The sequence below is a fragment of the Lissotriton helveticus genome, chromosome 10 (assembly GCF_964261635.1).
Source record: "Lissotriton helveticus chromosome 10, aLisHel1.1, whole genome shotgun sequence".
NCBI lineage: Eukaryota > Metazoa > Chordata > Amphibia > Caudata > Salamandridae > Lissotriton > Lissotriton helveticus.
The window spans coordinates 283,623,907-283,642,060 of record NC_136071.1 but is presented as its reverse complement, the minus strand read 5'-3'; positions in this window follow the sequence as shown (position 1 = coordinate 283,642,060).

Genomic DNA, 18,154 nt, shown 5'->3' with positions numbered 1-18,154 from the left:
TTTGTACAAATCGTTTGGAATTTTGTCAGGGCCTGGGGCATGGGCCAATGCACATGATAAAATTGCCTGTTGGGTTTCCTCAATTGAAAAGACCAGGGGTTCATATTCCCCAATCAGCCCCTCATCCACGGCCTCATTAGTCTTGCCACTTACATAGCTGTCATTAGCATAAAGGGACCCAAAATATGTCATCCATTCTTCAGGCTGTATATTATATTCTAACTCTGGTCTTTCCCCTTTTAGCCAGTGGGTGGCCTCTCTCCAAAAGGTCTTGGAATCTTTATCTACAAGTGCTGTACGTAAAATTTACCATAACAAGCCCTCCCACTCTTTTTTAGCACTGGCAATAACCTGCCTGTTCTTGGCTCTACAGAGCACGATCTCAGAGTGGACCTTTCACTTTACAGCACTAATAAGTTCCCTCTTAGACGTACTACACTCCCGGATAAACCAGGAACTTTTAGAATGTTGCTGCAGACCAGCAGAATGACAACCGCTTCCCATTGTCCTAACTGGCTGGCTGAGCAGTTCTCTAACTTCCCTATAGAGCTGCTCATGCCAGGGGCCTAAACTCATTACCGCCTCAGAGCTAGGGATTTTGCCTAGGTGCCTAATTAGGTCCCTAGTTTTGCTCTTAACTTTGACTAGCGTTTCCGGATGTTTTTCTACCCAGCTCCATTTTACTGACCTCAAATTATTAGTAAGGGACAAGGCTCCCGGATCAGAACACTCCCTTATGTGAGACTGAACATTGCTGTGCATAAGAAGAGCAAGAGCAAGAGCGTTGTGATCACTTTCAAATCTATTCACCACGGCCATGTCATCTAATATAGGCCATAGATTGGGGGTAATCAAACAGTAATCTATTCTGCTTGAATGGTTTGGTCTGTTAAAGGTGTTGTCCCCATTTAAGTCTGACCTTGTTTTTCCATTAGTTGCTCTCAAATCATGCTGCAGCGTAAGGGCAAGCAACTGACGACCTCTCTTCATCCATCTTACCTTCGGCAAATTAAGTGGTGGGATTGACTGCTCCCGATCCTAGTCCTCAGTCAGATCTGGGGCAGCCAAAGCAAGAGGTTCAAACATACAATTAAAGTCACCAGCCACTATGGCGGGGGTGTTATCCAGGTACTTAGACAATGCATAGTCCAGTATGCGTAGAGTAGTGGTTCTTCCGTGGCAATGTCCACCCTATTATACACATTTAAAAGTTTGCCTTTCCAACAACTAGAACTAAGCTCCAACGCCAAAATATCCTGCGAATCTACATGCAGGTGCTTAATTTTGGACCCTGTAGCATTCCTCACCCAGACCAGTAAGCCTCCCGAGGGTCTACCCTGCTTTTTCTTAATAGCAGCAATATCGAAAGTGGAAAACCCGCTTCTGTCTGCATCTATGCGACGAAGTACCATCCTTCTTCAGTCACTGCTGAGGACTATTTGACCCACACTGGCCATTACGTGAATCCTCCCAAGATGTTCTCTGCAGGACTGCCCCTTCTTCTAATGGATGCGTGTACCTACTAGAGATAGAGGTGTTTGCCGGGGGGAAAGTACGAGAATCAATTGACAAGAGTCCTGAAACAATGGCCTCATCAACAAATCTAAATACAATAGTATCATTTACTGCTCCCGGATTGTTCAGCCTACCAACATATTTTAAATCATCTCTGATGATAGAATAGCAGTGCCAAATTGATCTAAGCCAATGGGTCATCTAGTTCTTTTGCCCCTTCCCATTGGAGATTTGGGGACGTCTGTGAGGTAAACTGTATCACAGTTACCTTTAGGGTTCAACTTCCTATACACTCCATTCCTGACTGTTCCCATCCCTAGTGGCACCCTATTCCTCAGCCTGGGGGTATACCCCTCATCTAAAATCACCTTCCTTCTGTCCATGTGCCTGAATTCTGACACCCCCAAGCTTTCTCCTTGTAGAGTAGATCCTGCTGCTCTTGAATCCCTATTACTAGTAGACAAATTACACACAAGATCTTGGAGTTGACGGTAGAACACGGTACGATGGTTCAACCATTCCCTCTGGATGTTGTTGCCTCGAGCCCTTGCCTTTAACTATGGGTTGAACTACAGGAATGGGCACTTTGGGGGGAACATGCAATACTTTGTTCCTATTGCTAGCCCTCTGCGACAGAGTCCTAACCTCCCGTCTGAGAGCAACCACTTCTTCTCTCAGGGACTCTATGACAGATTTCAATACAGCCCTTTCATTTAAATAAACATTTCTGGGTTCACTAGGGGTAACCTCTCCAGCCCCAGGGTTGTCACGTACTAAGCAGTCAAACCATTTCGGCAGTCAACCTGGGTGTCATGGGGGACGGTGGAGGACTCACATGGGATCTTTTGATGATCACACCCCTTAGCTGTGGCAAGCCCTTTTTCTTACCCTTAGAATTTAGCTTACACATACATGGGATTTTTTTGGCCTGAACAACTTTTCTCGGAATTTCTAGAGTAGTAGGGGAATCAGGGGCTAAGGCAATGGGATCTATTACAGTGATTCTACTTGCCATTAGACTAACAGAATTTTCTGCCAGGATAGGGACGTTTGGATGACGATCAGCTATCTCATGGCAGTCTGATAGAATTTCCTCAATGCGATCCAATGTCTCATGGCAGACAGCTCCTAGGGATTTCTTCTTCTTTTTGGTATTTTCTAGACCCTGGACCCTTTCGTGACCCTTCCTTTTACCCATCTAGCTCTGAACGACAGGCAGGATTATGGCTAAGAAAATGTTTTTAAATTACTCACTAACATACTCAAATATGGGGGGGGAGTAGGATAGAGGTAGTGGGACCTTATAAAACAAAATAATTTTTTATCTCAGGCAGTCTATATCTATCTAAAGCCTTCTCCCTTCACCCCAGTGCAGAGATAAGCGCTGTATAACCAAATCAGGAAATGTTAAATCCCATAACATCAGTTAGAGCTCTACAAACCCCTACTACCTCCCACATAAGCCAGTTCAACAATGCCTATGGATAATCAATGCCTTGTGGGACAAGCCTGGATGCTTTCTGGACCACCAGGTAAAACAGTTTTTTCAGTACCTTTAGTCCGTTGGAAGTACAGGGAGTCCAACAGTACAATAAAAACAGCTGTATGGGGAGATCGAGGCCAGGCAGAAAACCAGAAACGGGAGCCACAAGTGGTTTAAGCGCCTCCGGGCGCACAAAACAATGACGGTGTCACCAGGCGCGGTGGGCTGCAAGGCACTCTGGGTGATGGAGTCTCCCCCTGGAGACCTCACTGCTGGCTGATTGAAAGGTGCGTGGGTCCCACGAAGCAGGAGCCGCAAGTGATTTTAAGCACCTCCGGGCTCACAAAACAATGAAGGCGCCTCCAGGCACGGCAGGCTGCAAGTCACTCTGGGTGATGGAGTCTCCCCCTGAAGAATTCACTGCTGGCTGATGGAAAGGTACGGGGTCCCACGAAGCGGGAGCCGTGAGTGGTTTTAAGCTCCTCCGGGGGCACAAAACAATGACTGCGCCTCAGGCGCAGCGGGCTGCAAGGCACTGGTGATGGAGTCTCCCCCTGGAGAACTCACTGCTGGCTGGTGGAAAGGTGCGTGGGTAGACCTTTTCTGCTTTGTGTCCCGTTGCTGTAAATGAACATTATGACAAGTTGAATGGCAATGTGACGTTCACAATCCTTAAGATCCTTAAGCACGTGTCATGTTGATATTACTTATATTTTTAGCGACTTTTTTTTATTCCTCTCTAATCTGGGGGTTCACCAACATCCTGATAGCCCTTCATGAGGTAACCTGCCCTTAACGTTTGATGCGTCAAGTCAAGTCAAGTCATATAATTTGTATAGCGCACTACATACCCAGGGGGTTTCAAGGCGCTTAGGAAGGGGAGGAGGATTACTTGTCAAATATCCACGTTTTAAGTTGCTTTCTGAATGCTAGGTGGTTCTGGGTAAGGCGAAGGTAAGCGGGGAGTGAGTTCCATGTTTTAGCAGCCAGGTATGAAAAGGATCTGCCTCCCATGGTGGTTCTGTTGATGCGAGGTACCGTGGCGAGGGCTTGGCTGGAAGACCGTAGTTGGCGGGGGGGGGTGTAGAAGGACAGTCGTGAGTTGAGGCAGTCTGGTCCGATGTCGTAGAGTGATTTGTGTGCGTGGGTAAGTAGTCGGAAGGTGATCCTCTTATTGACGGGTAGCCAGTGGAGGTCTTTAAGGTGACCAGAGATGTGTTCGTTGCGCGGGATGTCTAATATGATCCTGGCTGAGGCGTTTTGGATTCGTTGGAGTTTCTTCTGGAGTTTTACGGTAGTACCTGCGTAGAGGGTGTTTCCGTAGTCAAGTCGGCTCGTGACCAGAGCGTGGGTGACTGTTTTCCTTGTATCGGTGGGGATCCAGCGAAATGTTTTCCTGAGCATGCGAAGAATGTTGAAGCAGGAAGAGGATACGGCGTTGACTTGTCTGTTCATTGAGAGTGAAGAGTCCAGGATAACGCCTAGGTTACGTGCGTGGTCTGTCGGGATGGGTGCTTTTCCGAGGGCTTCCGGCCACCAGGAGTCGTCCCATGCAGAGGGGGATGTACCTGAGATGAGGACTTCTGTTTTGTCTGAGTTCAGTTTCAGACGGCTTTGTTTCATCCATTCGGCAACTTCTTTCATTCCTTCGTGTAGGTTAGTTTTGGCGGTGCTGGGGTCATTGGTGAGAGAAAGGATCAGTTGAGTGTCGTCCGCGTAAGAGATGATGTTGAGGTTGTGTTGGCGGGCGATGGCCGCGAGGGGGCTCATGTATACGTTGAAGAGGGTGGGACTGAGTGAGGATCCTTGTGGTACGCCCCAGATGACTTCAGAGGCCTCGGACTTGAATGGAGGAAGGCGGACTCTCTGGGTTCTTCCGGTGAGGAACGAGGTGATCCATTCAAGTGCTTTTCCTTGGATTCCGATGTTATTGAGGCGTTGTAAAAGGGTGCTGTGGCAGACTGTGTCGAAAGCTGCAGAGAGGTCAAGGAGGATGAGGGCGACTGTGTCTCCATTGTCCAGTAGAGTTCGAATGTCGTCTGTTGCTGCGATGAGGGCGGTCTCAGTGCTGTGTTTTGCTCGGAAGCCAGACTGTGAGGGGTCGAGGGATTTGTTGGTTTCGAGGAATGCGGCGAGCTGGTTGTTGACAGCTTTCTCGATGACTTTGGCCGGGAATGGAAGAAGCGAGATGGGGCGGTAATTTTTGAGTTCGGTGGGGTCCGCTGTTGGTTTTTTCAGAAGGGCGGTGAGTTCAGCGTGTTTCCAGTCTTCCGGGAAGGTGGCGGAGTTGAAGGAGCAGTTGATGACGTCTCGGAGGTGCGGTGCTATGACGGAGTCTGCTTTGTTGAAGATGTGGTGGGGACATGGGTCTGTGGGGGATCCTGAGTGGATGGAATTCATCAGGCGGATGGTGTCCTCAGTGGAAATTGGGATCCAGTCGTTAAGGGTGTTCACGGGGGGAAGATGATCAGCAAGTGGTAGGGTGGGTTGGTTTCCGGGTTGGTTGTCAAAGCTGTTGTGGATGTCTGCAATTTTGTTGTGGAAAAATGAGGCTAGGGAGTCGCAGAGGGTTTGAGAGGGGGTGATGTCGTTGGAGATGGCCGAGGGATTGGAAAATTCCTTGACGATGTTGAAAAGTTCCTTGCTGTTGTGGGCGTTGTTGTCAAGTCGATCCTTGAATGCTGTTTTCTTGGCTTTTCGGATCAGTTGGTGGTGAGTGCGGGTGGCGCTTTTGAAGGCGTCCTTGGTGCTGGTGGTTGGGTCTTTTTTCCAGGCCTTTTCGAGGGAGCGGCAGAGTTTCTTGGACTTCTTGAGATCATCGTTGAACCATGAGGCTTTCTTGCTGCCAGGTTTGCTTTGACGTTTTTTCAGTGGAGCTAAGGTGTCGGCGGTGTTGGATAACCATAGGGTGAGGTTGACGGCGGCTTCGTTAGCGTTAGAGGAGAGGGCTGGGGAGTTTCGAAGGAGCGATGCGGAGATTTGGTCCGTGGTGATTTTGTTCCAGTTTCTTTGCAGGGTAGGTTGGAGGTGGATGTTGGGTTTTGGTTTGTTGTAGGTGAAGTGAACGCAGCTGTGGTCGGTCCAGAGGAGATCCGTAGTGTGGCTGAAGGAGACATGGTTGCTGGAGGTGAAGATGGGGTCGAGTGTGTGACCTGCGATGTGGGTGGGGGAAGTGACTAGTTGTTTAAGTCCGAGGTTGGCGAGGTTGTCCAAGAGGGTGGTGGTGTTGCGGTCGTTGATCTTTTCAAGGTGAAAGTTGAGGTCTCCCAAAAGGATGTAGTCTTTGGAGGGGAGCGCGTGTGGGGTGATGAAGTCCGTGATGTCTTCACTGAATTTTGCGCGGGGTCCTGGTGGTCTGTAGAGGAGGGTGCCTCTGAGTGTGGTTTTGGGGTCGATGTGGATCTGGAAGTGGAGGTGTTCGGAGTTGGCGAGGTTGGCGTCGGAGCTGGTTGAGATGCGGATTGATTTCTTATGGACGATAGCGATTCCTCCTCCTGTGTGGCCGGTACGGTCTTTGCGAGTGATCTTATAGTCGTCAGGGATGGCAATGGTGATGTCTGGTGCGGAGGAAGCATTCATCCATGTTTCCGTTAGGAAGGCGATGTCCGGAGAAATGGTGTCTAGTAGATTCCATAGGTCAATGGCGTGCCTGTGGACTGATCGGGTGTTGAGAAGGATGCATTGAAGGTGATTGGGGTCGGGGGTCTGTGGTGTGGTCGTAGCGGAGATGTTGACGGTGCCGATGAATTTGCAGGAGTAGCAAGAGAAGGGTCCATGGGTGTGTCCAGGAGCGGCTTGGACGCAGTTGGGGGCGCGACCGGGGTTAAGGGCTAGGAGGGTGGCGGCATCGTAGGTAATGCGGGGGGGCTGGGCAGCGCGAGGGGCAGGGGGTCTGGCGCTGGGCGCGGTCCAGGCGCGGACGGGCGTAGACGGGCTTACCTTTGGCGCGGATTGGGCGCGGACGCTGCGCGTAGACGCTGCGCGTGGGTGCAACTAGCATAAATGGGTGGAAGGGGAGGGGCGAGGGGGGCTGCGCGCGGGAACTACTGTCATATATGGAGAGTGGAGGGGGAGGGGCGAGGGCGTCTCAGCTGGGAGGCGGGTCGGGCACACGAGGAGGACAATAAACAAACAAAATGGAGGCGGGGGAGGAGCAGATCGGAGCGCTATTGGCAAACGCGCAGACAATGTTAAAACAGCCAAATTGAATATCTATAGCGCTAATAAGGCAAAGCGCTATACAAGGCACACAGCAGGTGAAAGCAGTTGCAAGTATTAGAGAGATCCTTTAGCAGAGCAGCGCTACGATACCAGGTTGCAGCCAGGGGCACAGGGAGCGACCACTCTATCCGTGAGGAGGAGCGAGTCACAGCGTTTACAGCAGAGCAGCGCTGTATTAAGTTAGTGGGAGGGCGTCTCAGCTGGGAGGCGGGTCGGGCACACGAGGAGGACAATAAACAAACAAAATGGAGGCGGGGGGAGGAGCAGATCGGAGCGCTATTGGCAAACGCGCAGACAATGTTAAAACAGCCAAATTGAATATCTATAGCGCTAATAAGGCAAAGCGCTATACAAGGCACACAGCAGGTGAAAGCAGTTGCAAGTATTAGAGAGATCCTTTAGCAGAGCAGCGCTACGATACCAGGTTGCAGCCAGGGGCACAGGGAGCGACCACTCTATCCGTGAGGAGGAGTTGGAGTTGGAGGGTGGTTGAACGCCCCAGTGCACTGCATGCTTTAATTGTTTCTATTTGATGCTTAAATGCAAGCTGTTTTCTGTTGCTAGGCTTAGGATGAAGTTTCTGTTGCTAGTGTCTGCACTGATAGTGGAGATGATCAGTGCAGGAGGGAACTCAGGAAGGGGGATGGAGTGGGGTTGGAGGTGGGGGTTATGTTTGCTTCTGCTTCTCTCATGGTTCTGCGTTATGGTTGCTCATGCTATATTTCTATTTTGACCTATGGATGTTTGCCACTGCAGGATGGATAGGTGCCATTGGGAGCCTTCAAGGCTCTACCATCTACCATGGTCCTCAAGCATCTTCCTATCTATAAGCCTGCATGTCATGGTTTTCCCTTAAGACACTTGAGATAAAATGTATTACATGGAATGTGCACAACCTTAATGCCCGAGGAAAAAGTGCAGGGTACTTATTTACTTGACGCGTCATGACATTCATGTAGCACTGTTGCAACAAACGCACTTTAGGCTCCGGGCACAGGCACATTTTGCTAGTAGTTGGGCTGCTCATGGGGTCTATGCAAGCTATTCCACGTTTGCCGGGGTGAACCTACTGGTGAGGAAGAGCCTCCCTGTTCAGTTGCTTGCCAAGTTACATGATCCACATGCCAGGTATTTCATTCTGCATTGGTCATTTACAGGAATGATTTTACCAATATTAATAGCTATGGGCCCAACATTGATAATACAGACTTTGTTTGGACTGTCTTGCGTCACTGCTCAACCTTCTCTCCTGGCAGTGAGCACAGTGGCAGAAATGTGAACCTTGTGCTGGACAGAATTGTGGACTGCTCTAACCCTGCATCTCGTACTCACCTTGCTGCTGCCAGCACTTTGCGCGATATTATGGATGTCCATGGTTTGTTAGACTTTTGGAGAGACCATCATCTTGAGCTTCACAAGAGGCACACATAATTCGACTACACATGAATCCGGGGCCAGGCTTGATTATTGGCTGAGCACCACTGATGCCTATGGGAAGGTTTCTAAGATCGAACACCTGCTTCAAACTTTTTCTGATCATTCCCCTGTATTCATACCCTGCCCTCCCAGCCTCTCCATATGCCGCCTGTGTGTTGTCACTCTCCCCCCAGGCCTTATTTGACCCAGTCTTTAGGGCTGATATTCACTGCTACATCCCTGATCCCTTTGAGATAAATGAGGGAACTGTAGAATCCATGGGCTCCTTAATGGAAACATTTAACGTTTACCTCAGGGGAATATGTATTTTGAAGCAGTTCTTGATTAGAAAGTGTTGGAAAGGGCCCTTTCTGCAAGTTCACCCCCAAACTCCTCCCTTTTTTGCTGAATTTGTATTTGTTGTCCTTAGGACTTTGTGCACTTTACTACTGTTAACCAATGCTAAAGTGCTTATGCTCTCCATTCTAGACATGGTATAGTTAGTTTACACCTGTTTGTTATATTTATTGTACTTGTAAGTCCCTTGTGAAGTGGTATACCATATACCCAGGGCCTGTGAATTAAATGCTGCCAGTGGGACTGCAGTAATTTTTGGTGCCACACACTTAAGTAGAACTCTAAACATGCCCCAGGCTGTCACAAGAGTCTGTGTGTGCAGTCTGAAACTGCCATTTCAACCTGGCAAGTTAAACCTCTTGCCAGACCCAAACCTTTCTTTTTAATACATAAGAAATCACCCCTAAGGTAGCCTTGGACAGCCAAAGGGCAGGGTGCAGTGTATTTAAAAAGTAGGACATGCGCTTTTAACTTTCAAATGCCCTGCTAGTTAAACATTCCTACATTTTTTTTTACTACTGTAAGGCTGGGCTACTGTAGTAATCCACACACAAATAACTTCATATAGGTCCTTGAAGTATCTTTAATGGGATACAAGTTTCATGCAGCAACCCTCAGCTGAACATCTCAATACTGGTTAACATTGGAACACTAACCATGATGCAATTCCACAGCATCATGGTTGCATCATACAGTTCTAAATATTACCACATATCTTCCCCCTATGGAATATAAAAGAAAAGATGAGAAAATATGAGAAAATATTAGAGAAAACATCCAACCTAAATTACATGTATTACAAGAAAACAATGTTGAGAATATTTACAAAAACAACATACATATAAAAACATCACATATTACCAAAACTCCACTTCTTGCCATCATCCAGTTCAGCCACAGAACCTCTGACAGAAATTACTTTATGCGGCTAAGAAAACTTACTCTCTCCTTTCTTCACAAATCCAAACTTCCTTACAACTACCCAATCACCTTCCTCAAACACCAACTCCTTAACATTTTTCCCACTGTCAAAATCCATCTTATTACGCCACTGACAATCTACAACTCTTGACCTCATCCTTTCTCTATCAACCCAAACCTGATTCTTCTCCTTCAACCACATCGGAGACTCCTTAGTACCCGGCTCTCTGCCCTTCAAAGCAACAAAAGGAGAGACTCCAGTCACTGAATGAGGCGTAATTCATCTTTCCATGACAACCCATTAGCCAGAGAAAGTTGAATACAATCCATCACAATCCGGTTCACCCTTTCCACAAGTCCATTGGCTTGTAGACGGAACATAACTACTCTATCATGACTGATTCCGAGACCACAAAGAAAACTAGTCACTTCAGAAGAAACCAATTGAACTCCATTATCTGTAACAAGAGTTTTCGGTACTCCCTCTTACAAAAAAACTTCCTTTAGAAATGCTATCACATTTGCAGTAGTGACTTGCCCCATAGATTTACAAGCAAACCATTTGCTATGATAATCAACCAATACAACCAAAAAACGATTATTACTTCCCAATTTGTCAATTGGACCCAACACATCCAGAGCTAATTTCTCCCAAGGTTTCATAGGTAATTCCACACACCTCAAAGGAGGTTCTCTTGTAGATTGTACCTTATCAATATTGCTACACGCATAACAATCCCGCACAAGATCTTCCACACTCCTGTCCATTTCAGGCCACCAAAACGATTCCCTTAATCTCCGTTTAGTCAAACTTCTGCCTAAATGCCCTTCATGTACGATTCTCAACAATCTTGTTCTCAACAAAACCGGAGGAACTATACTATTTCGTCTCAAAATCATATCTCCTTGCAAACTAAGCTCATGCTTCACTGACAAGTATTGTTTATGTACAACCCCTTCACTAAATCCGTTCCATGAATTCATAATCAGTTCTCTCAACTTCTTATATTCCTCATCCTTCTCCAATGCTTCTTTCCACTCATCTTGACTAATAGTAAATTCACAGTCACACTTACAACAAAATCTTCCAAAATGTCCACACAGGAGTCATCTTCCACTGGCAACCTAGAGAGACAATCGGCAATAACATGTCTATTGCCACGCACATACTCAACCACAAAATTGTAGTCTAAGACAGATAGTAACCACCTCGATATATGGGGAGTTACACTTCCATCTAAACCCCGCCCACCTTTAAAAACATGGACTAAAGGTTTATGATCCGTCTTTACAACCAAAGGCAAATCCCATAGATAATACCTAAAATGCGCCATTCCCCAACAACATGCCAGTGCTTTTTTCTCTATAGTTGAGTATGATTTCTCTGCTCCCTGTAATCTGCGTGAAGCAAACCCAATGATAGTTTCACCACTATCTGACACTTGCAACAACACCGCCCCTAATCCGACATTGCTAGCATCTGTAACCAATATGGATTTCTTCTTAAAGTCAAAATATCCCAATGACGGAGGATTGGAGAGACAATTTTTTACCTTACCAAACGGATCCTCAAATTCAGCATTCCACTCAAACACAGCCCCTTTCTTCAAAAGAAGTCTCATAGGTTCCACTAAATCAGCAAATTTGTGAACAAATTTCGAACAATATTCAGCAAGACCTAAGAAGGACTTCAATTGCTCCTTATTAATAGGACAAGGAGCATCTCTCACAGCTTTCACTACTCTTTGGTCTTATATCCTCTGCTGAAATTTGATGACCCAAATAGTTGACCTGACCCAATCTTATTTGACACTTCTCTCTTTTGATTGTCAACCCACACTCAGAAATTCTTCGCAAAACTTCTTCCATCAACTCATCATGTTCCTTGAATGATTTTCCCACAATCATTATATCGTCCTGAAAATACAATACTCTCTCCATTCCCTTGAATATATTCTGCATAATACGTTGGAACACAGCCGAGGCTGATGCTAATCCAAACGCATCCTACGATACCGAAATGCACCCAAAGGTGTTACAAATGATGTTAATGGACGTGACTCGGTATGTAAGTTCACCTGAGGGTAAGCTGAGTAGTAATCCACACACAAATAACTTTATATAGGTTCGTGAAGTTTCTTTAATGGGATACAAGTTTCACGCAGAAACCCTCAGCTGAACAACTCAATACTGGTTAACATTGGGACACTAACCACGATGCAATTCCACAGCATCATGGTTGCATCATACTGTTCTAAATGTTACCACATATACCCTTCCCATAGGTTAACATTGTCCATTCCTTGTTACATCTAATAAGCTGTTGTTGGACTTGGCCCTTTTTGCAGGGTCGTGCCTAAACTTTTTGCCTTTCTCCTAGCCTTTTTTCTGACATGGTGTTGGTGGTTCTAGGCCTCTGGGCACTTTATCACTGCTGTCTAATGTAAAGTGTGTGTGCTCTCTGTGTTAAAAATGATAAGTATTGGTCTACACCTGTTTTGGGCTATTTCATGTACCTGTCAGTCCCTTGTAAAGTGGTATCTCATATACCCAGTGCTGGTAAATTAAATGCTACTGGTGGGCTTGCAGCACTGGTTGCGTAACCCACCAAAGTAGCCTTTCAAACCTAGCTCAGGCCTCTGCCATTGCATGGCCTGTGCGCGCAGTGTGACTGTCGCTGTGACATGATAACTAAAGTGTGTGCCATGTCCGTGACCCTCCTTTTAATACATGTCAGTCACCCCTAAGGTAGGCCCTAGCTAGCCCTATGGGCAGGGTGCATTGTAGGTAAAAGAAAAGACATTTGCCTTAAGTGTGTGACATGTCCTGGTAGTGACAAACAGCCATTTTGTTGTTTCTCACTACTGTGGGGCTGCCCTCCCCTAGGAATGCATTGGGGATTCCCTGATAAGTGTTTCAGTGGTAAACCCTGACATAAGAGGCGCAGCGTGGTCAAGTTTGGTATGCTTGGAATAGTGATAATAAATGCTATGCAATGGTATGCACAGATTTATTATGACTATTTTAGAAATGCCACTTTTAGAAGTTGGCATTTCTGTGTGCTATGTGTCTGCCTGCCTGATGTGAATTGCATGTCTGGCTTGTGAGTGACGGGGGCTGGTGAGGTGTGTGTGGCTCCAGGAGGGGCAGGGTGAGTCAGCACTAGGCTGAATGGGACATCTACATTTTGAGTAGTGGGAGGGGATCTCCCTGGTCCCTGAATAGGATGGTGCCTACCCTAGTGAATGCTAGCTCCGCCCCCCTGTGGTCTGTCTGATGACGAGCCCCCACCTAACAATAGGGAAGAGGAGCCTGGTAAACAGAGTGCTCCAGAACCAGTTCTAACTGGTTCCCCCAAGCCCTGTACTGCAGACAAAGGAAAAATGTGCTATAAATGTAGGGGTGTGACCCTATGAGGTTGTTTTGCTGATGCTTACTTGGGGGGGGGGCCCTCTGCCGGGAGGAACCGCCGCAGGACCCAGCTGCTGTCTCCTAGGGATCCCTGCGTGCTGGCCTGCCTGGCTACGCTGTGCTGTGGTCTCCCCAGCGCCAAAGACTCTTTGGTCTCTGCCCTTTTAAGGTCTTTATGGCCTAGCGCCTCGTGTGCGCTGTGTTTTGGCTGCCTGAGGGGAGAGGAGCTGGCCCTGCTGCATTTGTAGCTGTCTCACTTGATTGGTCATAGTAAACCCTTCCACAGCTGACCATTGTGCGGGACTTTACATTCTAGGGCTGTCCTGGTGTGTTTCAAAGGTCTTGGTACTGAGAGTGCAAATTAATCAGCCCTGGTAATTTGGGTGAACTAGTGTACTTAAAAAGGTCTGAATCCTTTTGTTCCAGGAAGAAAACTATTTAGGGACTGATTATGAATTGAAGCATAATGTATTGCCCCTGATAAGTAACAATATCATAGGATGCATTATTTATTTGGTGTGATCAATAATGCTTATCATTTCTTCATGGGAATAACGTGGATTTTGGTGTGTAATGCACCAAAATCAGCATGATATGGTAATAACCTATGTTTTCCCCTGTTGAATATCAGCAGGTTTGGCCTGCGCAATGTAACAAATGTTGGGTTATCTAACACATCTGATAATCATTTGATGGGTTAAATTAAACCAAACGTATCATTCTTTCCTGTGGGTTACCAGGCATGGGACGATTTTAACGAGCAGCTCATATTTAGGCCCTTAGCATTCCTTTGTCAGGGTTTCTTTCTAATGCCCCATTTATGTCTGTGTCTCAGATGTTTCCTCTGATTAGGCTTCTTTGAATTCTGTTACATTCAAACGGATTCATTGATTTGCAAATTGATGAGGAATTTGTTTCTCACACCCTCCTCTCGCTTGATGTTGACTTCACAAATCCTGAACTATTTCAAAAAGCCTCACTGGGCCAACTTTGTGTTATGGTCTCGATGCTGACAAGGCCTTGTGAGCCCCCTTCTTGATCGTCCAAGTAAAGCACAGCACCATTCAGTAGATTTGATGCCCTCTTGAAAAGAATACCCTCAATAAAAGGTGTTACGTTTCTCCTTAACAGGGTCCCAGAAAGGAAGGTAAAGGTAAAAAAGGAAGAATTCGGCCAGGCATTAAACTCCTCCTGAATCTGGAAAGAGAAAAGAGTCACGTTAGAATCCATGCACATGCTTCCAAAAGACAATCAAACTGTTAGAAGAAGAAATCTAGGACATAAATAGTAGCCAATAAATATTGTGATAAAAAATAAGGGAACACATTTATTGTGGCATATCTGCCTCTCATGAAGATCTCTCTTATACATGATCAAACGGAAGTCACATCACAGGAAAGGACTTAAACTCCATTTGAGATTGGTAAATTCAAATTATGTTCTATTGTCAATCGACCATCTTGTGAATAACTGGTTATACATTTTGACCACACCCCTATTCAGAAAGTCATGCTGTTTATTTAAAAATGGAACAAGACCTCTTTGGTCTATGCTGAATCCCAAGTCCTCACCACCACCACTCATGTCTGGATTTCTAGGCGACTCTGGGCACACACTTCAGAGTGGCTGCAAGCGTGGAGGTGCCAGAGCGAGCTGGTGTGGCTCAGCTGCTCAACATTCATCAACACGATGTGCCAAGAGCACCCAGATGTGCAGTGTGAGCATCATTCCTTCAGATTTTGAACTCATGCAACCTTTGTTAAGATCTTACCATGACTCCTATCATAGATGTAATAATTGGCCACTAGCATCCCTTGTTGGCTCTGCTGGGTTTCAGCAGAAGCTGATATTGATAGTTACAGGATTGGTGCACTCTGTCCCTACCACACCAGATGAAGGCCTTGGTCAGGCTGGCATTCTTAAAATGACTGATATCTCTATTGCTGTTTACTTGGTGCTTGTCAGGCTTCGAACGTGGCATATATTGTGCTCCTTATTGCTTTGTCTTAATATAGAGATGTTCATAGCTTGCAAAGAGAGAATCATGATCTCATGAAAGAAAAGGAGCAGGTTTTCTATAATCATTCCTCTTCTCTAGTGGCACATGTTTTTACTTTGTTTAACTGGAAGCTGCTATTAAACTAGCCACGTCTTATTTCCCCCCTCTATGGTGAGCATCAACGTATTACTGTGTATTGTCATTGTGATTCAAATGATATTCTTGTTGTTCTTGCCTTAACACTTTTTTCCTCCTGGATACTAAGGGCCTTGTTTATGAACCCCTTGCAACATTTTTGCACCGCCGATGCATCATTTTTTGTGACACACCGTTGGCGTAAAAAATGTGCCATGTTGCACCTTATTTACAAAGTGACGCATCTTGGCAGACGAGTCACTTTATAAAGCCCTGCACTACATTATACCTGCACCAGATATAATGTATGCAGGGTGGGTGTTAACCTGCAAAAAGCCTCGTAGAAGTGGCGCATTGAAATCTATAAGATTTCAGTGCGCCACTTCTATGACGCTACTGAGTCAATATCTTAAGCCTGCCTCACAGTAGGGTCTTGCTCCATGTGAAAGGACACATTGCTTGAGTTAAAACTGTTTTCAGACGCACCCCAGCAATGCACAACTTTTGCACCTACAGATACGTCATGAATACTGACGCATCTGTAACTCCTTGCGACATGGAGCGACGTACATTAAATACGGCGCATCCATCGCATAGGATCTTGTTCGGGAGATTGGGGGAGGTTGGAGTCGGAGATTTAGCGCTCAAGTGGTTGACAAGTTTTCTTTCCTCTCACACCCAGGCGGTCAACCTTGGCTCATATCGTTCAGCTGCAACAGAATTGTCCAGGGGAGTTCCACAGGGATCTTGTTTGAGCCCGACTTTGTTTAATATCTATGTGGCTCCCTTGGCCAATCTGCTGGGGAACAGTGGGTTTACCCCTGTTTCCTATGCAGACGATACCCAACTGCTTTTTCCATTCACAAAATTCACCCCTTCGGTGCAGGCCACCTTCTCCCAGGGAATGAGAAATATTTCTCAGTGGATGAGGAATAATTTCTACAGTGCAATGTAGGGAAGACGGAAATAATTCTTTTTGGGGAAGCCCAACTACTGTGGTCCCCCGACTGGTGGCCTTCAGACCTAGGCACTACCCCTATCCCAAAAACCTGTGTCAAAAACGTAGGTGTTCGAATGGAACAGACCCTTACCATGAAAGATAATGCTGCTCAGACAGCCGGCTCATGCTTTCATGTATTGAGTCTACTACGTCACATTCTTCCCTTGCTCCCTGACTCATCCAGGAAGACGCTCACCCGGACGCTTATATTAAGTCGCCTGGATTTTTGCAATAGCCTTCTGTTGTCAGCCAATGAGTCCGCCTTGGACCGTCTTCAGGTCGTCCAGAATACGGCAGCCCGTCTGATAGAGAATGCTCCACCCAGGACGGCCTCTCGACCGTTGCTCTGTTAGCTTCAGTGGCTCCCAATATGGAAACGTGTGCAGTTCAAGGTTTACTGCCCCATCCATAAGGCCATCTTCAACTCTGGTCCCAGTTACCTGGCAGATACATTTATTTCTTACATCCTGGGGTGGTCTTTCTGCTCAGAATCTAAACACTTCCTCACGGTGCCTAGAATCAAACAAGCCAGACAAGGTGGGACGGTCCTATCTTAACTGGGATCCTGTTACTGGAATAAGCTTCAGGTACAATTAAGGCAATGCATGGGTCATCTTCTCTTCAGGAAACACCTTAAGAACTTTCTGTTTACCTCTGTTCCTTAGCGGCTAGGTTTTCTCCTTCTGGTGTCCTGTCTAGAGCGCAGAGATACGTCTTCGGGGGTCGATTCTGGCGCTTTATAAATAAATAAAAAATACAAATAAATAAAGGAATGCAAAGTGAAAACTGTGGCCTCGTTGTTTTCACGCAGCGATGAAATAATTTTCATAAATGAGGCCCTTAGAGTTTTTTCTGTTCTTTCAAATGCCTTCCATCTTCTGTGTTGCAAGCCTAAATTACTTTTTTCGTTTGCTTGGATATTATTTCCTGAAATCTAACTGCCTTTCTTTAAAGTATCTTCCTGTTGTGGATTTCGCTGTTCATTCATGTTGATTAATGCAGCTTCTTTTCTTCCATGTTGGAGTGCTCCGTTGAAATGTGTCATTTGCAGACTTCACTCTGGCATTCTTGACACTCTCTTTCACCTCATCAAGAGGCCGTCTCATTGATGTTAAAGTCTTTTATTATCTCATGAATGTTTCCGTGGGAAGCCTTCTGCTGCTGACAGTGGCAATTAAAGGAGAGGTGCCATGTAACATCTGCCTCTTGTCTTTAAAAAAATCTCTCTGAGCAAGCTAGGAAAACCGCCAATTGCGCAAATTGCTTTTAGTCAAAGTATCTCACTTGTGGTTGCTATTGAACTTGTATTACGCTATCAAAAATTTTAAAAAAAAATCTCTAAATAATTTCTACTATTACCTGGTAATCTGAGAACATTCCGAAATGGGCTACAATTTTTATTAGATTTTTGTAATTTTAGTCACTCATAAGCTGATATCATACACTATGGGGCATATTAGCAAGGACATTTACGCCGCTTTAGCGGCACTTTCTGCTACTAAAGCGGCGATATTATTATCGCCCAATTAACAAGCTGTCGCTAACTGCAGTTAGCGACAGCTTACTGGCAATAGTGCCTGTGTCCTTACCGCTTTGCATGTTAGCGATAATCGCTAATGACATGCAAAGTTGGCATACCTCACCTAATTCTCAATTAAATCCCTTGCCACCATAACATCGCCCTTTTAACAACGTG